The sequence below is a fragment of the Lontra canadensis genome, unplaced genomic scaffold (genome assembly GCF_010015895.1).
Source record: "Lontra canadensis isolate GAN:19392208 unplaced genomic scaffold, GSC_riverotter_1.0 scaffold110, whole genome shotgun sequence".
Taxonomy (NCBI): domain Eukaryota; kingdom Metazoa; phylum Chordata; class Mammalia; order Carnivora; family Mustelidae; genus Lontra; species Lontra canadensis.
Genome location: NW_022631104.1, coordinates 3,400,278 through 3,427,060, shown reverse-complemented (window position 1 = coordinate 3,427,060; position 26,783 = coordinate 3,400,278). Strand labels below are relative to the sequence as shown.

The 26,783-nt window shown below is 50.3% G+C and overlaps 1 protein-coding gene across 4 annotated transcripts in view; it reads left to right on the top strand.

Annotated features, from left to right (window-relative positions):
• Positions 1-2,072: 2,072 nt before the first annotated feature.
• Positions 2,073-26,783, top strand: part of PIK3R5 (phosphoinositide-3-kinase regulatory subunit 5) — a 61,588-nt gene continuing 36,877 nt past the window's right edge. For all 4 annotated transcript variants that reach the window (XR_004380582.1, XM_032839812.1, XM_032839810.1 and 1 more), the window contains exon 1: positions 2,073-2,160. The gene's annotated coding sequence lies outside the window, so the exon portion shown is untranslated. The remainder of the gene's footprint in view (positions 2,161-26,783) is intronic.

Sequence of the window (26,783 nt, the reverse complement as noted above, 5' to 3'; positions counted from 1 at the left end):
AGACATAAAGTTTTATTTAATTTTTTAAAGACTTTATTTATTTATTTGACTGAGAAAGAGCATGAACAGGGGGAGTGGGAGAGGGAGAAGCAGACTCCCCGTTGAGCCTGATGCAGAGATCTAGCCCAGGACCCTGGGATCATGACCTGAGCCAAAGGCAGATGCTTAACTGACTGAGAGACCCAGGCGCCCCAGACATATATTTTTAAATGAAGCAACAATAGAGAGCTGTACGAAGTGTCACGTAATCAGCGGCCACATGAGTGACAAGGGCACCTTGAGTCTTACCAGTTGCTTGGGAGAGGTGGAGGAAAGAAGGTCCAAGATGTGTCTGAGTGGCTGTAGTTCCAAGTTCTGGCCAATAGGTGTCAGGTGGTGACCAGATCTCCAGGTCAGTGACCTGCCCTCTGAGGACAGGGAGACACAGGGGGAGCTCGGTGAGGGGGTGGGATAGCATGCAAAGGTAGGGGATGCAGGATGGGACTAAGTGGGCTTTGTGGCATGCTCAGCTCCCCAGCAGTGAGCTCTAACAGGCAACTCTGCTTTCCTCCATCTTCAGTTTTAGGATACCAAGGACATAGAGGAAGTCAAGGATGCCATCATTTCCCTGGTGTCTTCCTGAGCCTTGCAAGTGACCTGACCACCCAACACGTCAATCCGGGCTACACTGTGCCATCCTGGAGGCTCAGTTCCTGATTCCAGAGCAGTGCCACCCCAGCGTCCCACCCTGGCCACCTCTGGGCTGTCTCCCTCTTCCCCCTTCTCCTATCTTTGGGGTGGAAGAGTAGGGATTGGGGAGACTAGAGTCTGCGCCCACCCTTATCAAGTTGTGTGACCTCAGCGTGCCCTCTCAGTCTTTTGTGGCTCGGGTTCCTTATTTGTGACATGTTGGCGTGTGTGTGTGTGTGTGGGGGGGGTGGATGACGCATCCAAGTACGGGCTCTGAGCGCCCTTCCAGACCTAACTGCAGGCTGGAAACAGACCATCGTGTTCGTCCAAGGGTACTTTCTGTTTCTGTGCCTTTGGGGAAGTTGATTTTTCTTGGTATTTTGGGAGTCAGGAAGAGAAAAGTCACTGGTGTTCACATCTCTTCAAAGCCTCAGGTAGGGCTGTGGCTTCTGACCCACAGTAACGTCCGACCTTGTGGCCAGTTTCATGCGCCTTCAACAGCTGTTGTGACACAGGAGTCCCATTCAACAGTGGAAGTGGAAATTTCAACCTGGCCCTGCGCCGATTCTGCAATCAAGGGTTATTCTTGCCTCGCCAGGGCTGCCGGCACAACCCCCCCCCCCAGCCCCATTTTGGAAGGGTGGGAGCGAGGCACAGGGCACGATTCCGTGCGTTGTTCTTCCTAGCGGCGTCGTCTGTGGGGGAGAACCGAAGGGTCAAGAATAGGGTCTGGACTCTGGAGACGACCCCTCCCCCCGCTTCGGGGGCTGAGAAAGGGCCGAGTGACAGCCACCGGCGGGGGAAGGGGTGAGTCAGCCCGGAGGCTGGGGGTCCCGGCGCGCGTCTGCGCACCAGGGGTGCAGGCATTGTAAAGGTTAAGAGCGCCTAAAGAAAATAGAAGTAGGAGGAGGAAGTGGGGCGCTGGGTCGCCGCGAGAGAAGGAAGCAGCTCGACTGAGCTTCCCCTTTCTCCTGCTTCCCCGAAGCCCCCACCCCAAGCCTCCTCCCGGCTCCGCCCACCCCTCCTGCGGGGCCGAGGCCGCGCTTCCGCTCCCCGGGACGCGACCGCACCTGACTCCCGGGGGGTCGGTGGCGCTCGGGGCCCCTCCGGCCGCGGCCGTCCACCCGCGGGGCCTGTGTCTTCCGGGACCGACGCGCTCCACCCTGGGGCCGCGGCTCCCGCGCTGCGCTGGGCCAGCGGGGCTCACAGGATGCGTTGGCCGGCTGGCCCCCCTCGCCCATGCGCCCCGGCCGCCAGGTGGCGCTAGAGACCCGCTGGGCGCCCCGCCCCGCACCCAGCCCCACCCCGCATGGCCCCGCCCCACCCTCATGACCCCGCCCCCGCCCCGCCCCCTGGCCCGCCGTCCGAGTGCAGCCCGGGCGGGTGCTGGGACTCGCCGCGCGGCTCCTACCCGGCGCGTTGGTCCGGACCGCACGCGAGCCGCGGGGAGTCGCCGCTGGAGAAGGGCTCGGCGCCCGGCGGGGACTGCAGGTGCGTGGTCGGGCGGGGGGGTGAGGGCGCGCGGGGAGGTGCGGGGAGAGGAGCGTGGGCACCTTCGGGGAGCAGTGGGCTCTGAGAGCGGCGTCCGCCGCGGGCGGGCTGGGCAGTCCTGCTGTGTCCGGGCCCGGGGACACGCGGGGCCGCGACCGGCCGTCCCGGTACTCCCGGAGACAGAAGGGGCGCCCTGGGGTGGGGGGCACTGTCGAACGCCGGGGCCGTGCGTGTGGCCACGTCCTCCCTCCTCCCCCGAAGACCGGCCCGAGTGGCGGTCAGGAGCCCGCGTCGCTCCGCCTGGGGACGGTCGCGGTGAGCGTGGGCGTCGCCGCCAGGACCCGGGCGTCGCGGGGGTGCCCCGGCGCCGGCCGCTCTTCTGCAACACCGCTCGTGGGCGCGGTGGCAGGAGCCGTGTTTACACCCGGGTGTCCCCGCGTGAGTCCTCGGGTGCGTGAGTGCAGGTGTGTGCGCTCGTGGCAGATGTGTGCGCGCGTGTGCTGGCCCAGCCCAGGCCCTGGGGGTAAATTAGCGAGAGGTGCAGGTCAGCAGGAGGAAGGCCGTGGTTGGATGGTTCGGAGGGAAAAGGAACGCGAGATGAAAGCGGCAGGATGTGGTATCGAGTGAGTTAAAAGCCTCAGAGCAGAGCGGAGGGGTGGGTTTGGGCGAAATGAGGGCTAAAAGTAGGCCAGGTCTGCCCGGAAGGCTCCTTTCTGGATCACGCCACCCTTCCTCCCTCCGGTGGTCGCCGCATCTTCTCTGGTCGCCGCATCTTCTCGTCTGCACTCTTCCTCCTGGCCTGGACCACCTGGTGAGGCGCTGGTTCCCAGAGCTTGTCACAGCACACAGCCCCCAGGCCCTAGCCCCGTTCTTCGGGAGGGGCGGGGGGGGGCGCGAGGTCTGCAATCTGTAGTTTTCTAAAATTTGAATAAGCTCCTTCAGGGAGGCGCCGAAGCCATTGCTGGGGAACCCTGTGCCATGTGGAAAGGAGACTTGAGCTGCCGCCCCCCGGGGTCTTGCTGTGTGACCTTGAGCATCTTCTGCCCCTCCCCCACGCAGCCCCGTTGCCCTCCCTGTAAAATGGGCTCTAATAGTGGCCTCCCCAGGGCTGTGGGGAGATTCCATGAGAAAAGTGTGACGATTGGAGCTGCACATGGAGCTGCTTCCAGGGTGTTTGCAGAACACCCTGCTTCCTCAGCGCGCCCACCGCCCTGTGCGTCCAGGAAGACAAAGAAGGTTTCCAATGGTCAAGCTCTCTTTTCCTGGATACCCTCTCTTTTCAGGAGACCCTTCCTTGCTTTTTGAAGCATAGGCACCCAGGACTGTAGGGACAGGCAGGCTTGGTGTCTTTGTATGCTGGGTCTCATTGGGATTTTAAGTCCCACCCCCAACATCTCCAGCTTAAGAAGAAAATGATTATCTTCTGTCCCCAAGTCCTTGCTGACTCTGCCTTCGTTCCAAGAGGCTCACCCAGTGGGCTCACCTGGCCAGCCCTGTGAGATCGCTGGGAGCCAGAGTCTTGCTTGGCTCAGCTGTGGGTGGGCTCAAGGTCTGGATCACAGCGTCTTAAGAGAGGAAACTTCTAGAGAGGCCAGAGAGTGTTAAGCAGTCACTCAGGGAGTGTCTGGTGTAGATGTGTATGGGAGGGAACACAGGAGGGGTTACACTGACTTGTCCCCCAGGGAAGATGAGACGTTCCTAGAGCAAACACGTATGATGTATTAGGGTAGTCTGTGGATTGAAGACATACATGTTTTCACATTTTAATGACTTGGAAATCAAAATGCATCTTACCATTGGTGGCATCTTACCATGATAATGGACATCAATATTTCTTTCTTGGTGATGCACAGCATAGTGACTTTGGGAGCATGAGTGGTAGCCCACCATGGGTCTTTTCTGTTTGCTTCCAGGCTCATGGCCGGGTTCTGGATAACCGGGGGTTTCAGCGAGGTGCCTTCTGGATAAGGGCGATAGAGCTGTAGCATGGTGGGGGCTGAGTGTGAGGACACAGTGGGTGATTGGTGGCTCAGAGCGGGCACTGAGTCCTTCTCGGGTCTGGTGGGTTGGGGCAGTAGTTTCCAGCTTTACACCAGCTCCCTGCTCAGCCTTGCTCCTATGGCCATGATCACATAAGGCAACAAATCAGAGCAAGAGTTTTGACTGTGAACCCTTCAGACCTGCCACCACATCCTGGAGAAGGCTCGTACCCCTTGGCATGGCTAGTCTCCCACCAGCCAGCTCAGGGCCACCCTGCTGCTGTCTCTCCGGAGGCTCGGGCAAACCCCAGTGCCTTTGCACCTGCTCTTGCTTCTCCGTACATTGCTCTTCCCTTCCTCTGCCACCCAATGTTCCCCCCATTCAAACCTCATCATCTTTGACGTCTTTTCTTCTACTCCCTCTCCACTCCCCAGCCCTGGCCACTCCCCCTGTCCTCACCACACCTTGTGTGTCCTCCTGCCGGACCACTGACCACTCTGGCCTACAGGGTCTGACCAGCAACGTGTTGGCTCGCTCACCTGAGCCACCTGACCCTCTGTGTGGCTGTTAAGCTGTCACCGTGAACCCCCTGCTCCGCTTCCCACGATGTCAGAGGCCCTAAGTCCATGCAGGCCAATAATGGGAGTTGCCCGCCTGCAGGAGGGTGGGGTCAGGAGGGAGGGGTGTGCTTTTCATTTTCGTGTCCTCTGGAGTCTTCTAGCTGCTGTTGTTGACCCAGGCAAATGAGGCTGTGTGGTTTCCTTGTTGGGGGCAGGGGCTGGGGTATGAGGGCTGAAGGTGGCGTCTGGGCTTCTGCCTCCCGTACTTGGTTGGCCCTGTTCCTGCCAGTCTCTTACACCGCCAGGTACATGACTTTGGGTCCATCCGCGCACGTCCCTGGGGATGTCTGTTCTCATCTGCGTGGAGGCGTGTGACAGGTATGTAGCAGGTGCTCTCTGTAGTCCCTTCCTGAGCTCCCACCTTCCCTTCCCTGGCTCAGCACACTTCTCCACGGAACACCTTCCGTGTGCCAGGCACGGGCTGGGCTCCCTCTGGGCGGCCCGAGCAACACAGTGTTCCTGCCCTCGTGAGATTCGTCAGGCGGCCGGGACCTCAACCAGCTTCCCATCATCACAATGGTGAGAATTAGCAGGGCCTGTGATTTTACACAAAGGGAGCTCCCCTGTAGCTTGGGGGGGTGAAGGAAAGGCTTTCCTAGTGAAGTTCTATTCACCGTGAGACCCAAGAGATCCAAGGCAGAGAGACACAGGAATGTGGATCACAGTAATCCCTGCCCTTAGGCAGGTAGCCGGGCCCAGGCGTAGCTGTCCAGCATAGACCGGGCGCTCAGCCCTTGAGGCCATCAGTGCTATTATTGGTGCTTCCCTTTTCCTCCGCCTTGACCATTAGCAGGGAGCGTGTGTCATCGCTGCCTCCGTGCGCTGCTGGCAGGAGGCCTCCGCCTCCGTACCCCAGCAGTGACGGGAGCCCCTGTGCGCCACTGTCCGCTGGGCTTGCATTCTGTCCCTCTCCGGAGCGACTGCCCTTATAGGGTTAAGAAAGGCTGGTTTTCTGTCATCGGGTCACCCTCCTCCCCCATAGTCTCCTCGTCCACCCAGAGCTCTCCTCCCAGAACCACAAAGTCCATGTGTGTCCGCGTACATACATGATTTCCCTCCCTCTCTCTTTCAAAGTTTTGCATAAATGGTCAGGTTCAGGGCGCCTGGATGACTCAGTCAGTGATGCGTCTGCCTTTGGCTCAGGTCATGATCTCAGGGTCCTGGGATCGAGTCCCACATCGGGCTCCCTGTTCAGTGGGAAGCCTGCTTCTCCCTCTGCCTGCCCCTCTCCCTGTTTGTGCTCTCTCTCTGACAAATAAATAAAATCTTAAAAAAATCCAAATGTGTGAGGTGGGGGTAGGTGCAGGGGGTGAACTTCCTGACCGTTCATTGCACCCCCTCCCCCACCCACCATGCTCATGCTTTCTGAATTTCTCATCAAGTCTTGAATTCAGGCCATTTTCAAGATGACAAAAGAGCATCACTTTTGCTAACGGCGTCCTTACAAGAAGCCCTCTGCTCCATCCCGGCCAGCGCCGGAGATGGTCCCGGCTCCCGGGGTGCCCAGGACCAGCCCGAGCCCGGGGCTTTCTTTCTCTGATACGTGGGTCCGGTCAAGTGTCCCGTGTGAAGGTTTCCTTCAGTTCCTCATGACTAAGGACTTTTGGAAGCCTGAATGGGAGGGAAGTCTATAGAATACTTCCCTCCGCGTCTACCAGGACACTCTTGTAGCCTTTTCCCTTGCTGGAGGTTTGTGTCATACATGATGTCATTAGCTTCTTGGATTGAGCCCGTCCTGCATTTCTAGAACAAACTCTGTCGGTCAAGGCGTTTTATTCTTTCCAGGCATTTCCAGGTTTGACTTGCTCGGAACCTCTTTCGGACTTTTGCATCCTTACTCCTGAGTAAGGTCGGCCCGCCTCATCCCTCTCTGTCCTGCTGCCGTCAGGTGTGGAGTGAAGGCTCTGCCAAGTGATTTTGGGATAGACTCATCTCTTGTACCCCGGGGCTGGCAGCCGGAGCAAGGGAGTGCTCTGTGCCTGGACAGTCAGGATAAAGGCTCTGGTCTTTAGTCCCTCTGCTCTCACATCCTGGCCTCTGGGGGCCGTCATCCCCTCTTCATCTCCCTTCCTGAGCCTTCCATGCACATACCTGTGCTCCCGGCTTTGATTCTTGGCCTCCAGCAGTCAGCCACGAATTCCGAGCCCTGGCTTCCCATGCCCTTCAGCAATGGGGTTGGCCCCGTTCCACTCCAGGGGCCGTGTCTGCCGGGGACGCTGAGAAACCGTGTCCTATGCAGACGCAGGTAGCCGAGACGGTGATGACGTCATGCCAAAGAGGCCGAGAGGCTTTCCTCGAAGAAGAGGGCCCCGGGGACAAGTCGTATCTATCGCCACATGTCCGGAGGGCAGCGTCCCGGGGAAAAGGCAAAAGCAGCCTGCTCCCTGAGGACCGGTCCCCAGGAAGCCAAAACCAGGACGTAAACAGGCCTCAAGTTGGGTGCAGGGAACATCGTGGACAAATTCAGAACAGATCAACAGCAGACTGGGTGGCCTTGCGGTAAAAGGTAATGAGTTCCCCGTCAGGGGGAAGCATTCAGGGGAAATACATGTCCTGTGTAGATAGGACTGCCGTGAGAATGGAGGCCAAGGCTGCTCCGTTCCCAGGTCTCTAGTTCTCCAAATCCTAGCGACTGTGTCTGACGGGTTGAATACAGATCAGTAGTTCTGAGAATGGAATTTGAATTTAAGGAGTTCGGTGGCCTTGACGAGACAAAATCCCGAAGTTGCCCAGGTCCCCCACAAATCCCACAGCCTGTTCCTCCCAAGCAGGGCCACTTTGGGGGGTCAGAAAAGTGTAGCCATCCAGGGCAGGAGACCCTCGCCCACACCCTGTACTGAAGCATGGGCTTTTGTGTGTGTGTGGGGGGGTCTCTCTTGTTCTTAGCTCCTTCCAACAGCTGGTGAAGGACACCCATTAAGCCCTACGTGGAGGGTCGCCTTCCTGGGCAGGTGCCACACTCAGACCCTGGCCGCGCCATGCCTCCCTCTACCCAGCCTTCTCCAAGGTCACTGGCGGCTGCCTGATGGTGAATTCCAGTGGCCGCGTCCCAGCTGGTAGGGCTCCCGGGAGTTTCCGAGACCCCTGATGCCTACAGCTCCCCTGGAGCTTTCTCTCTTCCCACTCGCACCTCCTCTCCCAGCCACCCCCGGGCACGTCCGTGTCCCTCTCCTGCAGGTGCATCTCCAAGCCCAGGCTTGCTGTTGGCACTATGTCAAGTTCAACCCCTGTCGGGAGCCCAGCTCCTCACCCACAAAGTGGGCTTCCTCTGCGGACTTCCCCATTCTTGTCTCTGCTGACAACAGCCTCCCAGACATGAAACCTTGGAGTCACCTCTGGGTCCTCCCTCCATCTTCCCGTTCTCCACTCCCCAACCCATGTCATGGCGCTGCCTGGGGTCCTGGCCTCTCTCACTTCCCCACTGTGCGCTCTGCCACACGCCATTCAGCTTTTGTCCCTACAGTCCCGCCCGTGGGCCTTCCTTGCTCTGGCAGCAGACTCTTTCTATAAAAACCCCTTCACCACCAGGCTCGGAAGCTTCTGGAAGCCTCTGGGGACGCCCTGCCTCACAGGGAAAGCTCAGAGTCCTTGGTGGACATTCAGATGTCAACCCCGAGTCCAGCTCTTAGAGTCTTTCCCCCTGAACGCGCACCCCCTCCTCTGGCCAGGCTGCCTGCCTCAGTTTCTCCCGTACCTAATGTGCATTCTTGCTTCTCCCCCGTCTTCCCAATGAGGAGACCCCCACCCCAGCTGTCGTGTTCAGCCCCTTCTCCCCAGTGCCCAGCGAGCCAGGATTTGGCATGCTCTGTCCGTGTTGGCCAGTTGAGCCGCTGCACAGAGGAAGCCTGGGGCCCCAGCCATGGGTGACAGGTGATTAACACCCCCATCTGAGATCTTGTGGGGTTCAGTCCTCCCGCGACACAGGGACTGCGCCCTCCGGGCACTGCACTGGATTCTATAGTGCATCCGAAGGAGCTAAAATCCTGTGTCTTTGCCTTCCTGGACGGGACAAGGCAGATGTCCCCCTCTGGGGGGGTCTGTCCAGGCCCCAGGGGCTCCTGGCAAACCCCACATGCTGAGAGCCCTCTCCTTGGGAACCTGCGTCCGCCCTCCACATGAGTCAGACTTAAGACAAGCCGTTCTGGAAGTCTGACGTTCTAGAAGTCTGACGGTGGGGAAGCCCCGGGGAGCCAGCCCCACGCAAGTCACTCCCAGACCTGGGGCCACTTCTCTACAGGGACCTAGGGAAGTCAAGTGTCTGTTTGCAACACGATGTTTACAAGATAGAGGAGCTTCCTGTCCTGCCTGCTGGGCGGGCTGTGGGGCAATCAGGAGCCCCGTTTTCAGGGGGGAGAAATGCTGGGAGGATTTCTGGCGATTCTGCAACCTTCCCCAGGGGGGGCCCGGCTGTGCTGACCCTGGAGGAGGCCGAGGGAGGCATAGAACTCAAGTTTTTAAATTGGGAGAAAGTCAAGTACTACCAGTAACCGATGTTAGTTTGCATATCTCCCTTTATGGCTTATAAAGCATTGTTCTTGAACCTGGGTCTGCTAGTCGAGGAGGAACCCTTTAGAGACTCCCCTTGGTCACTCCCAAGCAGGAGGATGGGTTGGAGCAAGCAACGGCCGATGAGGTTCGGGTTTTCTTTCCTTTCTTTTTTTTCTCTCCCCTTTGAAAGGGAGTAATGCTTTGGAGAGGAAAGAGAGCTTTCTGGGGAGGAGAGAGCAATGGGAAAGACTCCCCAGGAGAGAGAACCCACCTATCCCAATCCTTCCAACTTGGGCAGTGACACCACTCCCCCTGCCCCCTGAGAAGAGGGCCGAGGGGGCTGAGACTGGCCTTGCCTGCCTCCTCAAACATTTGTGCCAGTGGCCCTGGGCACCCCCTCGCAGCCTGGGACTACCCACAGAAGACCACAAGGGGCTTGCGTCCAGGATTCCCTACTGTGCCTGCGACCCTACAGCTGCATCTGGATGGGTCTGTTAAGGTGCCCTGGACTCTGGTGGCCCTGGGGATAGGAATATTCTGGCATTCCCTCTCTAGCAAGCAGGTGATCAAAGATGGGGCTCACCGTGGCCACCTGACTTCTTGTGTCCTGAAGATGTTTTCTGCAGTGAATTCTTCCTCCAAACCCATGAGCTGGCCAGCAGCTGGGCAGAAGTGCAGAGGACTCCTGTGACGTCACATCGGCCTGCAGGGCATGGCGTGATGATACTGGTTTGGGGATAAGGTGCTCTAAGACACAAAAGAAGGACGAAAAGGAAGGGCAATGACTTTGAAAGAAATTGGTCATAAAACCCCTACATAAGAGAGGCAGAAGTTGGCCGAGGGAGGTGATTTGAGGGCGCGTGGCCTTGCGGGGGGGGTCCAGAAAACACATTTCTGAGCTAGTGATGCTAAGGAGCTCAGGACTGTGCAGTGCCAGCTGTGTGGGGTTGGGAGAAGACTAGAAGGTTCTAGAAGGTTCCCAAGTCAGCTGGAAAAACAACTTGTGGGAGTTGGCAGAAGTGGGCCCTCAAGACTGCATGGCCCTATGTTGGAGGCTGTGGATAAAGAAGGAGGTGCCACCCGCTCTCCATTCTCCTGTTCTCCCCCTGGCCCAAGGCAGTGTGCAGCATTGCCCCATGGTGGGCGGAGAATGCCCCTTCTTGGCCCAAGGTTCCATCTGCCAGCTCCCCATCAGGGCTCCCGTACGGGCTCTGTTGAAGGGATTGGGTTGGGACAGTCCCACCTCGGGTCCACTGCTCAGCCTCTCAGGGGCCGATTTCCCCCCTGTCCTCCTCCCCATTCAGTGGTTTCAAAGATCAGGGATTACTCATTGCCTGTTACTCCTACAACCTGCCGAGTGGATGGAGGCACCAACAGGATTATCATTTTTTTAAAATAAAGACTTAATTCTTGAGAGCAATTTCAGGTTTGCAACAAAATTGGGAAGAAGATGCAGAGATTTCCTGTATAATCCCTCCCTCCCCCCACCCCCCAACATGTGCATAATTTCCTTTGTTCTCAGCATCGTCCACTGGATAGTACCTTTTTAAGCAAGGATGAACCTCTGTTGACACATCACAGTCACCCCCAAATGCCTCAGGGTTCACTCCTGGTGTTGGGCTTTCTTTGAGTTCTGGTAAATGTATAGTGACCCATAGCCATCACTGTAATCTTATACAGAGCATTTTGAATGTCCTAGAATTCCTCTGTGCCCTGCCTATTTATTTCTTCCTTTTCTGCCACCCCAGGCAATCACTGGTCTTTATTGTCTTCATAGGTATTCCTTAGGGACATAATTGTTCACAAAACTGTCTGATCTCGTTTCGGGAGGACAAGTTTTGTTAGTCCAGACTGTATATGCATGGTCCTGTCTACCCAACAAGTAGGAGAGTCTCTTGAAACCATACCCTCTGAACTTGAATTGCTTCAGTACTAGCTGGCCAACCCAGTCTGTTCCAAAGAATGGCTGACCTTTACATAAGTCAGTCCCTGTGGGGGATACATAAGAGATGGGCTCGCCATAGAGGAGATGCATGCTCTCATGTAACAGGCAGAGCATAAGTCATCCAGACTTTATGTGACAGGTTCGTATGTTGGGAACCTGTGCTCCTTCCATCTTGTTGATCTGCCTGCCTGAACATGTGGCTTTCATCTCATGGTGCATAATGGCTGCCTAGCAATGGCCATCATATCTGCATTCCAGCTAGCAAGAGGAAGAAAGGGAAGAAAGGAGGCATGCCTCTTCCTTTCAAAGGCATGATGTAGAAATTGCATTCTTCAATATATACCTGTATTGATGGTCAGGATATAGTCACATGGCCACAATTGACTACAAGAGAATCTGGGAAATGTAATCTAAAATATCCAAACATTATATTATTATAGAAGAAAGAAAAAAGATGTAGGAGGACAATTAGGAGTCTCATCCATGTTTGGACCCCACTAGTTTGAGGTCTTTCTGAATCTTCTCTGTCATATAAAGTTCCTTTATCCCTTCTGCTGTGTGGCAAGCATGCCTGCTGAGCTCTTTTGAAAACCTTTAAAAAATGGCACTCTATCAAAAGCTGGAATCTACCCAAATGTCCTTCTACAGATGAAGGGTGGATACAATGTGGCATATACATGCGATGGGATATTACTCAGCCTCAAAAAGGAGTAAAATTCTGACATGTTTCAGTATAGATGAGCCTTAAAGACTTTATGTGATGTGAAATAAGCCAGTCACAAAAGAAGCAGTATGGTATGATTCCCCGTATATGAGGATCCCAGAGTCGTCAAACTCAGAGGTACAGAAAGACGACCGGTGGTTACTAGCAGCTGGGGAATAGGCAGAGGGGAATTGGGGAGTTAGCATTTCATGGGTGTGGAGTGTCCATTTGGGAAGATGAAGTTCTGGAGACAGATGGCGGTGGTGCCTATGTGACGATGTAAATGTCCTTATGCCACTGAGCTGTGTGTTGAAAAATGGCATGCTTTCAAGGGCCAAAACAGAGTGCAGATGCAGATCCTCAACACCCATTTAGTTTGGTTAGTGAGCCAATGGGGAATCCCTCTGTGTCCTCCTTCAGCTCGTGCTTTTCCGCATTCTCACAAGGCTCCTGCAGGACTCGTTCAAATCCAGAGATGATGCTTTCATGTATTTTCTTGTATTACTGTTGGTGAAGCCATTCCAGCCCCTGGGGATCCCTGGGTCCTCTCCTGGGTGTTCCCAAACTGCCTTTGATGGCATGCAGAGAGCTCTGTCAGGGAGCTGGCCGGCTCAGAGATTGTAGCTCCCAAGATCCTATGCTTTTGATATTCTCTGAAATTGGGACAGCCATTTCTAGGGTCTGTCTCTGTCTTTGTCTGTCTCACTCTCTATTTTCTCTTGTACATCTTTCATTTTCTTCAGTTCTTTAAAGATTATCGATAGCAGTCCCCTTTCACAGACTCTGGTTTCCTTATGACTTGGAGATGTGTTTGTCCTCATCTGCGATTCTCAGCTCCTTTTTAAGCAGCAAACTCTCTATATGACTTCAGAGCCCTCTGTGGCAGGTGTCTCTCCCCTGGTCTCCCCCTCACCCCTTCGTTGGTGTGGTCATCTGAATCCCAAGGCTGATGTGTCACGTGCTGGTTGAAGATCAATGAAGACAATGGCTGCACAAGACCCTTGAATAAACCCTTAACACATAGCCTCCTATCCAAGGCCATTCCCATCTGCCACCCCAGCCCATGAGGCAAAATTTCCCAGTGTGCCCTGTGTCATACTTTATCCTCCAGTGGAGCTGGTCACCTGCCCTTCCCTAAAGGAATCATGCTTTCTCATGGCTTTTGCCTCTGTCCATCTTCCCACCACCATGCCTGAATCCTGCCTCCATCCATCTTCCCACCACTGTGCCTGAGTCCCCCACAGCCATGCCTGAATCCCACCTCTATCCTCATCCCACTGCTGTGTCTGAATCTCACCTCTATCCTCTATCCTCTTCCTACCACTGAGCCTGAATCCCACCTCTGTCCGTCTTCCCACCACCAAGCCTGAATCCCACCCCTGTCCATCTCCCCACCACCAAGCCCAAGTCCCACCTCTATCCTCTTCCTACGGCTGTGCCTGAATCCCAGGGCAGTTGTTCCTTCCTGAAGAGTTATCTGGAAGTTACCCTCTCCGAGAAGCATTCTCCCACCTCCAAGTTCCTATTGCACCTGTCTGGTGTTATCCTCCGCTGGATGTCTCACTCATTGGGTACAGTCCAGTAGGAATGGTGCTGCTCTGAACTTTGTGGTGTGTGTCCTTTGAGTAAAAGTCTGGGAGTGGAATTGCTGTGTCATGGGCCAGCACAGGTCACACTTGAGTAGGTACTGGTAACTGGCTTTCCATTTGATAAGCAGCTGTCCTGTTTTGCACCCCCTCCTCCTGCAGCCGTGAGGGTTCAAGGTGCTTCACATCCTCACAAACAGGGTTTTCTGTGTTTTTCATTTGGGCCATTCTAGTGGGTATGTGGCAGTATTGCATCATGGTTTGAATTTGCATTTCCCTTGTGACTAATGAAATTGAGTACCTTTTCATGTTTATTGGCCATTTGGAGAGCCTCTTTCATAAGAGAGAGAGTCAATCAAGTCTCATTCCTGTTTTTCTAGTGATTTCTGCCTGATTTGTGTTTGTCATTGTTGTCGGTGGTGGCCCTATCGCTGTGCAGGGTGACCTCTCAGAATCCCATCCTCCCATCTGACCACAAGCTCCTTGAGCTTTCTGGATCCCCAGTGCCTACTAAGACCCTCCCATAGCAGACCCCGAACACATGCTTGCTGTTGGTTAAGTAAGCCATCTTTGATCCCTACTTTCCAATAGGATGACCGTACTCTTTGAGAAAGTGATGGAGGAAGTAGGCAGGCGAGTGGTTCTCCTTTCTCTAGATCACCTGTAACTACTGCCCCACCAGCCCAGAGTGGCTAGCCTTATCCCCAGGCTGGGGTTATTCTGAAAATAACTCTACAGACCCTTTTTGGTGTCCTTGGTGCTTTTCGCAAGCCTTCTTTTCCTGACATGCTCACTCCTGCTCTCCTGTGTTCATTCTCTCTTGGGGACCTCCCTTCTGTCTTTGACATATGTCCTAGGAATCATGCTTCCAAAACGTCAGATGACCAGAGGAATGACAATTTATTAGCTGGCTTGATTTTAACCTAAGGAAACATTCCAGCTGCTGTCCAGGAGAAGCACACCACCATCCCAGGGTCCTGCTGCGGATCTTAGGTTGATGAGTCACACGAGAAAAGTGGCATCCATGTCTCAGTCACGTGAGTTCTGCGTGATCCCCTGTCCATTTCTTCTTTTGTCATCCCTGAAATCCCTTTACCCTTCCCTCCTCCCATTCATCGTGCATTTGTTCATCCAGCAAATATGTGCCAGGCACTCTTCTAGGCCCTTGTGGGGCTGGAGGAAAAGGACGGGCAGCAAGTATGATAAATAACAAATAATATGTATGGTGTGTCCGTTGGTGGTAAGAGGTGGGAAAAATAAAACAGGGTGTGCCAGGGGTGGGGTTTGCCCAAAGCTCTCCTTGAGAACATAACATAAAGACCGGACAGAGGGGAGGGAATGAGGCTGGCAGACATCTGGGAGAAGAGTACTCCAGGCAGAGGGAGCAGCAAGTGCAAAGGTCCTGGGGCAGGAGCACACCTGGTGTGTTGGCTGTGGTCATTCGAGCCCCCGGGAGGTAGCACCGTCCAGGCTGGCATCAGCAGAGTTCAGTATCTGAAACGAAGGGCAATGTATTAGTCATGTTTATATCTACCACAGCATCGAGCAAAATATCTTGTGGTCTCAATTACTTGATAAGGGAAGTTTTTCTTTGAGTAAATGAATTTAGGTCGGACACCCCCTAAGGGCTTCCTCCTGTCATGGCAACCTCCAGGGGCTGGTCAGGTCTCTTGCTCGACTGCTCCAAGCGCCAAGCGCAAGGCTTCCAGCAAATGAGGCAGGAAGTCTCTGCTCTATGACCCAGCTCAGGTAGCCACACGCTGTCGCGTCTGCTGTCATCAGTCAGTTGAAGCAGTCACACGCCCGCTCAGGCTCCACGTCTTGATGGGCGAGGGACAAGCCTGCACCATGGAAGAGGCTATGGGATGGGAGATGGGGTGACCCCACCTTGGAAAAATATAGCCTCGTCACGTCCCTTCCATTTCCCTGGGGAAGAATTCTCATTTTGTGTTGTCACGGGCTGTGGAGGAATTTCACGTATTTCCTGGCCAGCATAATCTCCCAGGAAAACGTGGTTGCTGAGACCAGTGGCCCCCCTCCTCTCATGGCTGCCCACCCCCAGGCCCCAGGGATGAGGCCCCCCCAGCCCCAGGCATGGGGATGGTGGGGAGTCAGGCACAGATCTTGTGCTCTGCAAAGTATGTGCGCTCCTGGGGTGCGGCCGACGAACCTTGGGTCGTTGTTATTTTTTGGCTCAGTGTGATAATGGTGTCTTTGGGTTGGAGAATACAGTTCAGTCTCACATTTAACAGTGACTTGTCATGGTATCTGCAACCAGCAGCTTACTTTCAAATGGTTCAGCAAAAGGTGTGTGTGTGTGTGTGTGTGTGTGTGTGTGTGTGTTGTCAAACTAAGGATTACTCTGCCTCCTGGCTTAGCAGCCAAAGAGGAGTAAGGTCAAAGGCAGATAGAGGTGGGGCACCCCTGCCTGCCCCCCACCATCATGACTCCCACCCACAGGCTGATTCTGACCCCACCAGGGCTGCTGGGGGGCTCATAGGTCCGCAGGCTGGATCTGTGCGGGCCTGTAGGACTTGCCTCCGGCCTGAATGGGTGACGCGAGATTGCTCAGTGTCTCTGCCTGCAGAGCCCCTCCTCTTGCTGCAAGGGCTGGCCTGGAAGGAGGCATCGATCCGCTCAGGGCCTGGGGCATCAGCTGTGGGTAAGCCACAGGAGTGTGCAGAGGTGACTGTGCTTAGGGATAAGGAGGGAAGAGGGCTGGGGCGCAGGAAGGGGTGCCGGAGAGGGGCTGTCCAGGGGCAGCTGGGTTTTTGTGGAGTGGTGGGCAGGCAGGGGCAGGGTGTGCTTCCTGGGGAGGTGAGAAGGGGGCTGACCCTCAGCCCAGCTCTGGGGTCTGCACTTCCCTCTTGGGGGGCTTTCGAAAGAGCCCACGACCTTATGGGGGAGATGGGGGAAACTTGAGTCCTGGGGTGCTTCGCCCTCCTCTAGGGGAAACCTGGCCCCAGGGTGTCTCCCCGAAGCCCCTGCACTACCAGCCTGGAAATCCTCAGAGAAATTGACAGGTCTGGGGAAGCCCGCCCACGTGACCCCCGCCACGTGACACCCCCCCCCCCCAAGGGTCTGCGAGGCCCTGGGGTCTTCCTGCAGAGAGGATGCCCCAGGGCTCCCGGCCCCTTGCCCCTGTGCACCACGGAGCTGCAGCCTTCTCTGTCCGCCACATCCTGTGCCCCGGAGTGCGCGGCGCTCTCGAAGCACAGGCCAGATGTGCAAATTCTGCGGCTGTGCCTGGGGCCGAGCACAGCACGGCTTGCTTTTCTTGGAAATCATTGGTGATTTGTTAGAAAAACAGGAAACACTGGGGCTGCTGGTGTGCATTTTGACTTTTCTGTTTTTGTTTTCGAACTTCTTTCATCAGTCCCAGGCCCGGGAAGTTTTCAGAGTACTTGTGGTCAACCCTGACCTTCAAGCCCCCTCCTCACTCCTCCCCACCCTTCCTCCCCCTGCCGCCCATCCCCTCTCTCTCTGTCTCTGTCCCTCTTGCCTTGTGTCCCCTTCTCCCCCACCCCCAATCACTGCTGTGGGGAGCAGGCAGGTCTCCGGAACCATGGAAACAGGTGTTGTGTCTTGGTGATGCTGTCACTTGGTGATGCAGGGGCACGAGCTTTTGTGGAGTCGGGCTTCCCTGCACCTGTGTCCACCCCACCCCCCCGCCTGCGGTCCCCCAACCTTTATCACCGTGGTTAGACAGGAAGCAAAGTGGTCTCTGTGCACTGGGACCACTGCAGCTGGTGCCATTTTCCCCTTGCTGGGGGACAGAGGGTGGTGGCATAGCTGGGAAGGGAAATGCTTCATCCCTCGTGGGTCAGACTGGAGCTGAAGGGGTGCTCAGAAGACACTTTCTCTATGGAGACACTGAGGGCAAGACAGAGGGGGTTTTGCACAGCCCCGGATGGGGTGCCTTCAATGGAGAGGAAGGACGAGAAGGGCTGAAGAGGTCTGGGTCCAAACTCCGGCTCTGCCCTGAATCACCCCCTCCCTGGCTGTCTTGGAATAGCAGGAGGTGTGCGGGGGATGGGGGAGCTGGGGTCACCAAAAGTGCTCACTACTTAGTGAGTTTGCCCTGGGTCTCATCCTGTTAGGGGTGAACTCTGAACATGCGTGATGGTTGGTTTGGGGTTGTATTCAAGCACATTTTTTGTTGTCCATGCCGCACTCCATAATGGGCCAATATGGAGAGGCCCGTCTCCCATTTTACAGATGAAGAAACTGAGGTCCCCAGAGGTTGCACAGCTTAGCTCACTGTTCTCTGTTACCCAAGCAGCACTCCCTCCAGGAGGCGGGAGGGCCAGTAGCTATCTGCCCAGGGAACTGCTGTGCCCCTATCCCCCCGCAGCTGGGCTCTGCCCTAGGTTTTCATTCAGTGTCTCTGTACCACACATTTAGCTGGGGCCTCCCCCTCTCCTGGGGGAACCGTGCTTAGGGGCTGCCCTTCTGAAGTCATATAAGAAGTCTGATATGAGAGATTAGAAACTCCCCAAACCTCTCCAGGGTGTTATTTTAAGAAGACATCAAACTGTCTTGAGAGATCTAGGATGGGTAAGACTAAGAAGAAGATGGGAACCAGCAGGAGGAATGGAAACACAATTTAGGGCCCTTCCGAAGAGAAGAGGGTTTGAGGAATTCCAGACTGGGGATGGAGAGTGAACAAGAGGGTGACCCTTCCTCACAGGGGGACTCCTGAATAGGGTGATCTGTTTCAGGCCTTGCTCTCCTAGCCCACGTGCCTGCGACCTCTGGGTCACACAGCTTCTGAGGAGCAGTGGCTCTCACCCAGGGGGTCCAAGAACTTGCGTGGGAAACGGGTGCCATCTTTGTTGTCACCCACCTCTAACTGAAGCTCAGTGTTTCCTTCCATTATGAACGCAGACAACAAGCCACAGTCATATTAGTAGCACCTGTGACTTGGTCCCCAGTAGAAATCCAGATGTGGTCCTATCACTTTGTAGGTCATGTTGAGAGCACCTTAAATGTCACTTATGCTTTTGATGACTTTCAGGCGATAATAGTGCTTAGCTCAGCTGCTGGATTTTGTTACTTAATGTGTTAATGAGAAGAACATACATGACTATTTCATAAGGTTGATTATGACAAAAAAATCGGTAACTAGTTTCAGCGTAATTTGTTTCCTTGTCATCCCATGTATTTTGTTCTGTGCATTTGAAACATTATTCAGAAGAGGGGTCTGCAGACTTCAGATCTAGGGCACAAAAAGGTTAGGAATTCCTGCTGCCAGAGCAGCTTGGGAAAGAATTCTAGGTGTTACCCAAGAACTGAGGAGGGCTTTGATGTTAGGCAGACCTGATTGGGATCCTTCCGGCAGACCCTGGGAAAGAGGCCTTATTTCTCAGAGCCATAGTCTTCTCATGTGTCAATGGAGGTAAAAGAAGGTCCACTGTTGTTCTGCGTGCATGTGCCTGCCTGGTCTGGTGCCTGGCAGGCAGAAGGAACTCCATCATGGGAAGGAGTTGGTGGTAGTGTCAGTGGTTTATTTAAGCCCATGAAACTCAAGCAGGCTTCCCCTTTTTTTTTTTTTTTTTTTATCACAGAGGAGATTCTAGGCTAGGTCCTTTTCTTACTCTCCTTCATGCGGGAGGGAAACTTGCATACCGGGATAATCTTGTCTTTTTCTTTTGCTCTGGGCTGGACCAGGTGGCCTTCAGGTATCCAGTGTGAATGTTGATCCATAAAGGGAAGTATTTAAGAACTGGCCATGATATGGCCACACAGTGGAATACTATGCAGTCATGAAAATGAATAAGTATGATTGCACACTGCAACATGGATGAATCTAGAAAACACACTAAGTTAAAAAAGCTAGATGCCAAAAATGGTATGTTGGGATCCCATGTGCATGAAATGTCCAGAGTAAGGAAATTCATAGAAACAGAGAGTAGATTAGCAGTTGCCAGATGGTAGGAGGAGGGAGAAGTCACTGCTGATAGGTATGGGGTTTCTTTCTGAAGTGATGGGAGTGTTCTGGATTTAGATCGTGGTGATGGATACAGAGATTGGTGACGATGCTGAAAGCAGTGAAGTGTGAACCTTAAAATGGTAGATATTCTGTTATGTAAATTATATCTGAGTTTCATAAAGTCACTACCCACTGCATAGATATTGAAAAGATAATAAAGGAATATTACGAAAAACTCTATATCCACACGTTTGATAACTTAGGCAAAATGGACCAATTCCTGAAAGACATAATCAAAGCTCACACAAGGATGGATTATTGGAATAGATCTGTATATATTAAAGAAATTTAATCAGTAATTAATAACCTTACAAAATGGAAAGCACCAGGCCCAGATGGCTTCACTGGTGAATTTTACCAAACATTAAAACAACAAATGAAATCAATTCTTTACAATATGTTCCAGATTATCTATGTAGAAAATCTTCAAGAATTGACCAAAAACAAACCAACCAACTTAGAATTAGTAAGTGATTATGGGAAGCTTGCAAGATACAAGATTAATACAAAGAAATCTGTTGTTTCCCTGTATACCAACAATAAGCTATTGGAATTTGAAATAAATATAACACCATTGACATTCACACTAAAAAAATACTTAGGAATAAATCTAACAAAATATGTACAGAATCCATATTAGGAAAACTACAAAACCCTGGTGAAGGGAGTCAAAGAAGATCTAAATAAATGGGAAGATGTTCCATGTTCATGGATAGGCAGACTCAATATTGTTAATATGCCACTTCTTCCAAACTCAAGCTGCAAATTCTATGCCATTCCAATCAGAATCCCCACAAATTACTTTGTCTGTGTCAACAGACTGATTCTAAAGTTCATATGGAAAGGCAATAGATGCAGAATAGCCAACACAATATTGAAGAAAAAGAACAAAGTTGGAGAACTGACACTCTGACTTCAAGACTTACTATAAGGCTATAATAATCAAAACAATGTGATGTGGATGAAAGAATGGACAAATAGATGAATGGATTGGAATAGAGAGCCCAGAAATAGGTCAACACAAATATGGTCAACTGATTTTTGTCAAAGAACGAAGGCAATTCAATGAAGAGAGGATAATCTTTCTAACAAATGGTGCGAGAACAATGGAGTATCCACAGCAAAAAGTGAATTGACATTAAGCTTAAACCTTGCACAAAATTAATTCAAAACAGACCATGCACCAAAAGGTAAAATATAAAACCAGAAAACTCCTAGAAGATAATAGGAGAAAATCTAGATGACCTTGGGTTTGGCAATGAGTTTTTGGTACAATACCAAAAGTATGATCCATGAAAGAAAAATTTGATGAGTTGGGCCCTATTAACGTGAAAACTTCTGCTCTGTTAAAGACACTGTAAAGAGAATGAAAAGACAAGCCATAGACTAGAAGAAAGTATTTGCAAAACACTTCTCTGAGAAAGAACTTGTATCCAGAATATACAAAGAGTTCTTAAAACTCAACAATAAGAAAATAAACAACCCAATTTAAAAATAGGCAACAGTGTAGTGACCAGGAGAAGCAAGGGTGGGGGGTGGTGTTCAGAAGGATACCAATTGTGTTCTGCTTCTTAATCCGGGGCACTGGTTCTATGCATGTGATCACTTTGTGAAAGTTCATCAGACTACTCTTATGATCTGTGTACGTTTTGTATATAAATGTCATACTTGAATAAAAATTTCACTTTAAAAAATAAAAAATAAAAATGAACAAAAGATCTGAACTGCTCATCAGAGAAGATATACCGATGGCAAATAAGCATATAAAAAGATGCTCAACATTGTATGTCCCTAGGGAAATTGGAAGTTAAAATGAGATACTATTAAAATGGCTGAAATCCAAAACACTGACAACACCAAATGCTGGTGAGGATGTAGAGAGATGGGAACTCTGGTTCATTCCTGGTAGAGATGCAAAATGGTATAGCCACTTTGGAAGATAGTTGGGTGGTTTCTTAGAAAGTTAAGAAGTCTTGCCATATGATCTAGCAGTTGGGCTTCTACGTATTTACCAAAAGGAGTTGAAACTTGTTTCCACACAAAAACCTGCACCTATATTCATATTGCCAAAAATCGGAAGCCACCGAGATGTCCTTCAGTAGGTGAGTGGATAAACAAATCATGGCATATCCATTGAATGAAATGTTATTTAGTTATAGAAAGACATAAGCTATGAAGACACGCAAAGCCACGGAGGGACTTTAAATGCATATTACTAAGTGAAAGAGTCCCGTCTGAAAAGTCTACATAATATATAACGCCAACTGCGTGACATTTTGGTAAAGGCAAAACTGTAGAGACAGTACAAAGTTCAGTAGTTGTCAAGGGTTGAAGAGAGGGGAAGGGATGAATAGATTACAGCATAGGGGATTTTTAGAGCGGGTAAAATGATTCTTTGTGACACTCTCATGGTAGATACATGACATTTCGTATTTGGTAACTGTATATAACACTGTATAACTGTAATATTCAGAAGGAACCCTAATGTAAACTGTGGACTTCGGTTAATATCATTGTATCAACATCAGCTCATCAATTGTAACAAATATACCACAGTCATGGAAGGTATTAACAAAAGGGGAAACTGTGGGCGGGAAGGAGTTGAGGGGTCAGAAGGAGTATGTGGGAACTCTGTACTTTCTGTTCGTTTTTTTCTGTGAACCTACAATTGCCCTACAAATTGCAGTTTATGAAAAGAAAAAAGAACCCCTTTTTTGACCCTTCTTACATCAATTGAAATCCAGCTCTGAGTTTCACCCATCCCACCAGGAGCTGTCCAGGAGCTCAGAGTTTTTCATTTTCCTGCCACTGGCCTTCCCGGAGGTGGTTGCCTTATTAGCACGGAGGCAGTGAGGGGAGGGAAAAGTGTACAGAAGGAAACACATTATTAGCACTATAAATCGTTCTGTATCCTGTGGCATTAGCAACGGCTCCTGGAAAGCTTGCGTTCTGACCTGAATCTCTTCCTTCAGTCCCAGGAAGGGAAATGCAGGAGGAAGGAGGTGTCTGGGGGCCATCTTCCCACACCGTGGGTAGCCAAAAATGACCAGTTTGACACCAGCCAGGACTGACTCACTGGGAGGTTACAGTAGATGTGATTTCCCACAAAGCCTGAGGAAGATCCCCTCTTGCTCGTATGGTCACATCATGGCCACATGTTTGAGTGGGGCTTTCAGTTTGCACAGCACATTGCCATGCTCCCCATGTCCGGGGAGAATCCGCTGGGGCCTCGCTCCAGAGGCTGGAGTTGGAACCATTTGTAGGGTGGGTAGGCCACTGTTGCCAAGCTGAGAGCCCAGTAGAGGAAGCAGTAACAAAATAGGCATTGGGGGAACAGGGGCGGGGGTGGGCACCCAGCCCAGCGTGCGAGTCAGGAAGGCTTCCCCAAAGAAGGGACTTTATAAATGAAGACAGAATAATATATATTAGCCACAGGAGAAGCAGGGGAAGGTGGTGGAAATGTTTCAGGCAGAAGGAGTCCAGGCAGGGAGATGTTCATTATGCAGTGGGAAGGTGGGGGTAATGAGACTGGCCAGGGAGGAAGGGTCCAGACCTCTCAGGGTCTTATAATCCCGGATGGGGGTTGAAACTTGTCCTGAGGCACCAAAAAGACCATTAGCTTTAAGGAATGGGGAGGGAGTGATAATCAGATGTACATTTTCGGAGACAGCTCTGCATAGAATACCATGTCTATGCTGTGATCCCGTCTGTGTTCGAAAAAAATACATGTAAATGTGTAGGTATGTATGGGGGCATATTCATGCATTAGAAAGGACTAGAAGGATAACAAGGTCAGACAAGTGGCAAATGTCTGTGTGTTTGAAAAAGGAAAGTGGGTGCAGACTATAGGCTAAGAAAAACTTTAAAGATTTATTCTGTACCCAAAGGTATTGCACAAGTCTCTAAAGACATTTTTATATGGTTTATATGGTTTATATGCAGGTTTATATGCAGCAAAGTATACACATTTTACTGTACAGTTTGGTGAGTTATGGAAAATATGTGTACCTGTTCAGCCTGTATTCTTAGCAAGGTCTAGAATATTTCTATCATCCCAGAAAGTGCCCTCATGCCCATTCTGGATCAGCTCTCCCTGTACCAGCTAGAGGCAACTGCCTTTTTTTACTTATGTCACCATAGATTAGTTTTGCCTATTCTAGAACTTTTTGCAAACACAGCCAGGGAATGTCTGTCTTTTTGTGTCTGGCTTCATGCTCACACCATGTTTTTGGTTTTCATGCATACCATACTTGCGTTAGCACTTCGCTTTTTTTGTTTTGTTTTGTTTTGTTTCTTGCATTGCTGAGTAAATGGGTAAACATATACCGAACACGTTTTCACCTTCTCTATTGATGGATCGGGCTGTTTCCAGGTTGCTGCTGTGCTACATGAAGCTGCTATGAACATTTTTTTGTACACGTCTTTTTGCCAATATAGGTCCTCATTTATTTGGGATAAACAAGTAGAATTATTGGGTCAAAAAATGGTAGGTTATTTGTGAACTTGACAGAGCTGCCAAGCAGGTTTTCAAAGTGGCTGCACCATTTGTTGCTTCCGCCAACCACGTTCCGCTGTTCCATACCCTTGCTAATCTGGTATCGCTAATCTTTTTAATTTTAGCTCTTCTAGTATAGTGTGATAGCACTGTGGTTTCAAGTCTCCATTTCCCTGAGAACTAATGGTGGCGAGCATGTTCTCATGTGTGTAGCGACCACTGGATATCCTTTGTGAAGTGTCCACTCCTATGTGTTCAATTCCAAGATGCAAGTCATTTGTCACATACACGTACCGTGAATATTTTCTCACAGTCTGTAGCCATTCTATAATTTGGTCATTTCCAAAATGTTATATAAATCAAATCAGACCGTAGATAATTTTGGGGGATTAGCTTTCAATTCAGTGTAATCCTCTGGAGATTCATGGTGTGGGGGGTGTATATCGAAAATTATTTCCTTTTTACTGCTGAGTAGTATTCCATGGTATAGCTGTACCATAGTTTGTTAAACTCTTCACCCACTCAAGGACATCTGGGTTGTTTTCAGTTTGGGGCTATTATGAATAAAGCTGCTATAAACATTCATGTATAGGTTTTTTGGGTGAACCTAACCTTTCATTTCTCTGAGATAAATGCCCAGGGGTACAACTGCTGGCAATTCCAATGTATGTATTTCGTGCTACAAATTTCCCTCTTAGACAGCTTTAGCTGTGTCCCATAACCTTTGATGTGTTAGATATTCCTTTTCATTCTGTTTTCTGCATTTTGGGATTTCCCTTGAGGCTTTCTCTCTGACCCATGGATTTTCCAGATGTGTGTTTAGTTTCTAAGTGTTTGGGGATTGTCCTGTTATCTTATCTTTCCGTTTGCTTTCTGGTTTGATTCTGTTGTATCCAGAGAACACACTCTGTATGATTTCAGTTCTCTTACATTTGTCGAGGTTGGTTTTATGGCCCAGGATATGGTCTGTCTCGGTATATGGCTCATGGGTACTTGAAAAAATGTGTGTTTTGCTGTCATTGGGTGGGGTGTTCTGTAAGTTTTGACTAGATCCTGTTGATTGATGGTGTGACTTAGTTCTTATATGTCCTTGCTGATTTTCTATATAGCTGCTCTCTTTGTTGTTGAGGGAAGGCAGTTGATGTCTCCAGCTGTAATTATGAGTATGTTTAGTTCTCCTTTCCATTTTATCAATTTTTACTTCATGTAGTTTGCAATGTCATTGTTTAGGGAAACACATTTAGGATTGCTGTGTCTTTTCGGTGGCTTAACCTTTTTGTCATTCTATAATGTCACTCTCTGTCTCTAGTAATTTTCTTTGCTTTGAAGTGTACTTTTTCTGATATTAATATAACCATTCCTTTTTTTTTTTAGTAATGTTTACATGGTATGTTCTTGCCCACTTATGACTTTCAATCTGCCAATAACATTACATTTATGAGTTTATTACAGACAGCAAGCCATTGTGTCACGTTTTGCAATCCACTACTGATCTTTGTCTTTTAATTGATGTATTTAGCCCATTTAAATTTAATGTAATTGTTGATATGTTAGAGCTTAATTCTGCTACTTAATTATTTGTTTTCTGGGTTCTTTTTTTTTTTTTTTTGGTCTGTTTTTGTTGTTGTTCCTTGGTTTTTTCCCTCTGCCTTCTTCTGGATTACTTGAACAACATTTAGAATTCATTTTGACTTATCCATAATGTTTTTGTGTGTATCTCTTTGTATAGCTTTTTTAGTTTCTGCTCTACCTATTACATTTTATGCACATATAGTCACAGTTGAATGATGTCATCACTTTACCGTTCTAATGGAGTGTAGAAGCTTTACTTCCCTTTAGGCCCCTTGACCTTTTCTCATTTATAATATAATAGTCTCAAGTATTTACTCTGCATATACTTATACCACATCAGATGGTGTTAACATTTTTGATTCAACCATCAAATATAATTTAGAAAACAGGAGGAGAAGGAAAGCTTATTGTATATATCTGCATATTTGCTTGCCATATTCTTTCTTCATTCCTGATATTTCAAGACACTTTTTTTTTTTTTTTTTTAAATCATGCTCTTTCTGTTTAGAGAATTTCTGTCAGGCATTCTTTAGGGTAGCTATGCTGCTAACAAATTCACTTAGTTTTCTTCATCTAAGATTGTCTTAATTTCTTTTTCATTCCTGAAAGGTATTTTTTCTGGATGTAGGATTCAGGGCTGGCTGCTTATTAAGCACTTGAAAAATGTTGTTCCATTCCTTTTGGCTTTCATGACTTCTGATGAGAAATCCACTGTCATTTGAATTGTTTTCCCTCTAAGAGAAGGTGATATTCCTCTCTTGCTGCTTTCAAGATTTTTTCCCCTTGTCCTGATTTTTCAGAAGTTTGACTCTGATATATCTTGGTGTGTATTTCTTGGCTTTATCCTGTCTAGGGTTCCCATAACTTCTTGAATCTGTAGTTTTATGTATTTTGCCAAATTTGCAAGTTTTCAGCCACTATTTCTTTGAGTACTTTTCCAGCTTTGCCCTCTGCCACTCGGACTGAGACGATATGCATGTTAGACCTTTTGTTAGAGCCCCACAGGTCTCCGAGGCTCTGTTCATTTTCCCTAGTTGGTTTTCTCTCTGTTCAGCTTTGGTAACTTTGTTTTTCTGGATTCAAGTTCACTGATTCTTTCCTCAGTCCCCACCATCTGCTGTGGAGCCCGTCCTCTGAGGATTTTATTTCAAGTTATTGTATCTTTTGGTTCTAGAATTTCCATAGCTTTGCATTCCTATCTTCTGTTTCTTTTCTGAATGTTCTTAGTTTTTCTTTGTTTAT